Genomic DNA, 6,713 nt, shown 5'->3' on the forward strand with positions numbered 1-6,713 from the left:
CACCTTTAAATAAAATACGACATTTATGACTAAGCACCGACACGTAAGAGCAAGTTGCATATCGTGATACACGCGTCATTTTTTTATTCCACTTGAAGATATTATTCATGCAAAGCGACATGTTTTTTAACTGAAGAAAAGATGAGGAGAGACTAATGCAGTGAAGTCTCCTGGACGTCAGTATAAAAATCTCAAATCATAGTTACTGTTTTGGGCCGAATTCGTCACCAATCTTCAAAATATCCAACTAATCTTTTAACTTATCCTAGAGTCTAAAGGTCAAATTTTACTATTATAAATAATTTTAATTTTAATTCTTAATTTCAAAATCATAAAATATCAAATCGTACGTACATAACACCCATATTTATTTAAGAGAATTAAATAATTTTAGTTATAAAATTAAAGCATAAAGAGGTTTTTCTAATCTTATAAATATGTTTAAGATTTTATTTATAAATAATATCAAATTTATTCTTCAATCCCCTTCTTTAAATATAGGTTAATATTTTTCTGATCCTTATTACGGAATAGAATGATATTATAAAAAAATTTATAAATTTAATTTATTTTTTAAAACCGATTCAAAAAGAAATATTTGTACTAATCTTATAAATATATCTAAGACTTTATCTACCGATAATATGAAATTTACTCTTAATAAAAATGATTTTAGATAATATGAATTGATTTATAAGTAATAACTAGTAATTTGTAATTTATATTAAGATATATTTAAATGTAAATATGTGATATATGTAAAAATAATGAAATAGGTTGAGATCAAATTTACTTTTTATGAAAAATGAAAAACTAACTAATTCCATCACTAATTAAATAGAAGTTAAGGTGATCTTGATATCCAACATAACCTAAACTTCTATTTCAGTGATATTAGAGACATTAATGATTAATTGATGCAGATATAAAGAGAAAAATATTTAACTATGTGAGAAATCAACAAAGCTTTCACAATTCTGTTAAAATAGAACTGAAAACTGTCCATTGAAGCCCACGAAGTTTCTTTAACAGGCCCCAAAAAAAAAATGGAAACGATCGACTTTGAATGTTAGGTTAGTTTCTTTTGAAAGTCTAGGCATCCTCAACGACCAAACCAGACTTTCTTCTACTTACCAGTCCAACGATCGATACTATCCATGCATGCTCATTAAAAGCTTCCAGCTGGAATCATGGATCCTTATTCCTTAGCCGATAAGCTTTCTTTCTCCTCCCAAGGAGGAGATAAACCAAAAAAAAAAAACTAAAAAACATTATATACATTTACTGCATGTCTCTGTCTTGAAAGTAATCTATATAAAGAGGACTACAGGTTTAGCTCATTTTAAGCGCATTGCAAGCAGCTCGGTACTGAAAGAAGTTGGCACCTTAGAACAAACTCAGGAGAGAGAGAGGGAGCGAGAGAGATGCCTCCACCTTGGGGACCGCCGCCAGGAGGGCCAGGAGGCCCGGGCTGTGGTTGCTTTGATTTTCTCTGCGGTGGTATATGCCGCCTTGTATCATCCTGGTAATTAGTTTTCATCTCTGTTGAGTTTTTCTTCCTTTTTTTTTTCTCTTCTTAATTTCTCAATCCATCTACTTACCTTAAAAAAACAGCAGAAATAGACAGGAGACTAGAACTTTGATCAAGAACACAAATAATTCTATCTCGTTTTTTCTCATTTTTTTGTTTTTTGACAGCTTTTATCTGCTGTGCTGCTGCTGCATCTTTGAGAGCTGCTGTGGACCCGTATTTGGTGGCCCACCTGGCCCTGGTGGACCCCCAAGGTTCTGATGATCAGCTAATTCCCATACCCTTGTTGTAATATCACGAGGAGAGAATAAAAAATTGAGCTGAGCTGATCTTACGTGGTTGTTCTAGTTTTTTTTTTTTTTTTTTAATCAATGTATTCATCTCTGGTTGGTGGTTGGGAATGTGATAATAACAGTGCCAATACCAGTTAGTTTTGGGCTTTGGTTTGAGACTAAACTCAGTACATGCACTCTGTTTATTGGCAATTATTTGGAGAAGTATACATGTCCAAGGCAATGACCATATTGCTTGGAAATCATTTGCATTTTCCCTATTTTTGTAGTAATTTAATTCTTGGCAAAAAGGAAAAAAAAAAAAACAAAAACAAAAACATAGAAAGATTTGTGTTGAACTCAAGATTTCAAGTTTCATGTGATTATAAATCTACACATGGATTTTGATGATAACAAATGAATTCAAAGAATAAAGAAGTCTCAAGCTCAAGTTGTCTACACAATGGAGTCAAGCACATCAAGGAAACAAGCATGAGCAAGAAGGGAACAAGTTCACATTAAAATTATAGAGTAATGTTGTAAATCTCTTCAAAATTCGAAATTAGGATTAATGCTCAAAATTAATATTTTATCATAAAGCATTAAAATACATTTTCCACATGTGCATGAATATTTTTGAAAATTAAATTTGAAAATTTTGAAAGATGATTGATTGTCATCTTTTGCATGTGCATGCCTTGATTAAAGGGTTGAACTTTGAAAATATTAAAGATGATTGATTGTCATCTTTCACATGTGTATGTTTTATTTGAATATTTTCAAAAGTGATTGATGCTTTTTTAGACTTATACAAAAAGTAAAAGATTAGGTTTGAATTTTTTGAAAATGAAAGTGTGCTCATTTTGTCATATGCCAAAAGTAAAAGATTAGGTTTGATTTTTTTGAAAAAGTGAATGATGTTGTCTTTGACAATTGAGAAAGAAGAACCTTTTATTTGAATTCTTTGAAAAAGTGAATGATGTTGTCTTTGACAATTGAAAAAGAAGAACCTTTTATTTGAATTTTTTGAAAAAGTGAATGATGTTGTCTTTGACATGTGAATCTTTTTAAATTTGAATATGAAGTCTCATATGCCTATAAATAGATCATTTGAGAGCTTCACATTCACAACACCAAGAGCATACAACATTCATTCAAAGCTTTCATTCTCTCTTCTCTAAACATTGAGCCTTAATCCTTGTTCATTTTGAGAGATATAGCTTGCGCTGTATTGTTTTTATTTCACTCGTTGAGGAGTGTTTTCTGATAACCTACCCACTATCAGCTTTTGTATCAGAAAAAGGGTGTGTATAACCCTTGTGTGTGTAGAAAGTATTCTACACAGGGAATAGTTGAATCACCACGTGTAAGGTGATTGCAAGTGTAGAGGGTGTTCTACACGGATCCTTTGTAGCGGTGTTGTTCAAAGGTGTAATAGGTTTCTATCTCCACCTGAAGGAGGTTGAATAGTGAATTTGGGAATCCTCAAGGGGTAGCTTGAGGCGAGGACGTAGACAGTGGGGCCGAACCTCGTTAACATACTGAGTTTGCTTCTCTCTTACCCTTACTCCTTATATTTATTGTTATTTCATATTTTGTTTATATTTTATATTATATATTTGATTTATAATTGTTAATTTTTTTAATACAACTCAATTCACCCCCCCTCTTGTGTTAGTCATCTGGGCAACAATTGGTATCAGAGCTAAGAGCTCTATTATAAGATTAACTATCTTTTGAGTTAAGATCTTATGGCTAACATTGCAGCTTCATTTGGTGAAGGTCAATCTAGTAGTCGGCCTCCACTCTTTTGTGGAGATAATTACTCATTCTGGAAAGTTAGAATGAGAATATTTCTTCAAGCTCAAGGTAGAGAAATATGGAAATGTATTGTAAATGGACCTTATATTCCAACAAAAGTGGTTGGTGGAGTAAAGGTCAAAAAGGAAGAAGAAGAGTTTGATCGTGAAGACGATAGACTTTATACTTTAAATTTAACTGCTATGAATTTATTATATAATGCTCTTAATGGAAATGAGTTTAATAGAATAATGAATTGCGCTACGGCAAAGGAAATTTGGGATAACTTGGAAGTAACTTATGAAGGAACTTCGCAAGTCAAGGAATCAAAAATTTATATTCTTACTCATGAATATGAAATGTTTAAGATGAATGATGATGAATCTATTTCTAGTATGCACACTCGTTTTACTAACATCATAAACAGCTTGACAGCTCTTGGCAAAGTTTATTCCAAGGTAGAGATAGTAAGAAAAATTCTCAACTCTTTACCAAAACGTTGGGAATCAAAAGTTACAGCGATTCTTGAAGCTAGAGACCTCAAGAAGCTCGAAGTCAATGAACTCATCGGGTCACTTATCACCCATGAGTACACATTGAAAAGAGGAGAAGAAGAAGGAAAGCCAAAGAAGAGTTTAGCACTTAAAGCTGTTCCTCATGAAAGTGAAAGTGATGAAGATGAGGAAAATGACGATAAAGATGAAGAAGTTGCGATGATAACAAGAAGAATTCAGAGGTTCTTGAAGAAAAATAGAACTCCTCCGAGGAAATCTTTCAAAAAGTTTTCCAAGAAAGATTCAGGTAAAAACGACACTTTAATTTGTTATAAATGCAATAAACCTGGTCATATCAAGCCAGATTGTCCTCTGCTAAAGAAAGATCGAAACAAGGGCAAGAAAGCAATGAAAGCTACATGGGATGATGATTCAAGTAGCTCAGATAGTGAAGCAAGCAATGAAGAATCAGCAAATCTTTGTCTTATGGCTAAAGATGACATTGAGGTAACAAATCTTGATAATATTGAAAATCCTTCATATGAAGAATTGCAAAATGTTTTAGAAGAGATTTATGAGGAATTTGAAAAATTGGGTATCAAGTATACTGCTTTGAAAAAGAAAAATTCTTCTTTAACAAACGAAATTGAAATTTTAAGAAAAGAAAGTATCATTTTGAAAGATGAAAATCTTGAATTGAATAAGAAGAAAACCGATTTAGAAAATATTGTTGAAAACTTTACGAATGGAAAAAGAAATTTTGAAAAACTTCTTGGTAGTCAAAGATGTGTTTTTGACAAGGCAGGTTTGGGATATATGCCAAAACAAAAATACAAACCTTATAAAAATTTCTTTGATAATCATTCTACCTCAAAGACTAATATTCAAAATTCTTTTCATAAAAATAATTTTGTCAAAAAAGGATATTATTATAATCATTCAAGTTTTTCATATATGTCACATGCTATTTGTAATTTTTGTAATAGAAATGGTCATAATTATCATACTTGTCCTATTAGAAGAAATCATACAATGACTATTAGGGCCATATGGGTACCTAAAAATCTTGTTTCTTCTAATACTAATAAATAAAGGACCCAAAGAACTTGGGTACCAAGAAAAATCATTTTAATTGTTTTTATAGGTATGCATGAAGTCATCCACAAGCAAAAATAAGTGGTTTTTAGATAGTGGATGTTCAAGACACATGACGGGAGACAAGACTAAGTTCTTTGATCTTAGATCTAAAGAAGAAGGACACGTGACATTTGGAGACAACTCGAAAGGGAAGATCGTGGGAATAGGTAAAATTGGTAATGAATCTTCTCTCATAATTGAAGATGTTCTACTTGTTGAAGGTTTAAAACATAATCTTTTGAGCATAAGTCAATTATGTGATAAAGGATTTACAGTTACTTTTAAAATGGATAAATGCATTATTTTGAATGATCATGATTGTAATATTTGTTTTATTGCTTTTAGAAACAATAATGTTTATACAATTGATTTTGAAGAAATTACCTCACAAGATGCTATTTGCTTGTCAGCTCAAAATGAAACTAGTTGGTTATGGCATAGAAGATTAGGTCATGCCAACATGGAACTTATTTCCAAACTTTCAAAAAATGATCTTGTGAGAGGTTTACCAAAAACATATTTTCTTAAAGACAAAATTTGTGATGCATGTCAATTTGGTAAACAAACAAAAACTTCTTTTAAAACTAAGAAACATATTTCCACTACTAGACCATTGCAACTGATACACATGGATCTTTTTGGACCAAATAGAGTTGCAAGTCTAGGAGGAAAATATTATGCATTTGTTATTGTTGATGATTTCTCTAGATATACTTGGGTCATCTTTCTTGCTCATAAAGATGAGGCACATAATGCCTTTACCAAGTTATGCAAGAGAATTCAAAATGAAAAGGGCTATACTATTTCAAGTATCCGAAGTGATAGGGGAAAAGAATTTGTTAATAAAAATATTGAAACATTTTGTGATGAAAACGGTTTTATTCATAATTTTTCTGCTCCTCGAACTCCTCAACAAAATGGGGTAGTAGAGAGGAAAAATAGATCTCTTCAAGAGATGGCAAGAACAATGCTCAATGAGAACAACTTGCCTAGTTATTTTTGGGCCGAAGCGGTAAGTACTGCATGTTATGTTATAAATAGAGTTATGTTAAGGTCTAAATTAGATAAAACCCCCTATGAGCTTTGGAATGAGAAAAAGCCCAACATTGGTTACTTTCATGTATTTGGATGCAAATGTTTTATTTTGAATGACAGAGATAATTTAGGCAAGTTTGATGCAAAATCTGATGAAGGTATTTTTCTCGGGTATTCTACTAATAGTAAAGCTTATAGAGTATTCAACAAAAAGACTTTAACTGTACAAGAATCTATGCATGTAGTATTTGATGAATCTAATTCTCCACTCTCCAAGAAATCTATTGATGAAGAAATAGAAGGTATAAATAACACAGAAAGTCTCAATCTCAATAAAGAGAAAGCAATAGAGGAAGTTCAACATGGAGCCATCAGGAAAGATCATCAAAATTTAATACAAGATGCAACCAAACAGTGGAAATTTGTGAAAGATCATCCAGTGGA

General features: G+C 31.7%; 1 long non-coding RNA gene across 1 annotated transcript; it reads left to right on the forward strand.

Annotated features, from left to right (window-relative positions):
- Positions 1-921: 921 nt before the first annotated feature.
- On the forward strand, positions 922-1,968 carry LOC122314994. The gene is made up of 2 exons (XR_006243924.1): positions 922-1,525; positions 1,699-1,968. It is a non-coding gene; the product is annotated as an uncharacterized LOC122314994 (long non-coding RNA).
- Positions 1,969-6,713: the final 4,745 nt, after the last annotated feature.

Source organism: Carya illinoinensis, chromosome 7 (assembly GCF_018687715.1).
Source record: "Carya illinoinensis cultivar Pawnee chromosome 7, C.illinoinensisPawnee_v1, whole genome shotgun sequence".
NCBI classification, from domain to species: domain Eukaryota; kingdom Viridiplantae; phylum Streptophyta; class Magnoliopsida; order Fagales; family Juglandaceae; genus Carya; species Carya illinoinensis.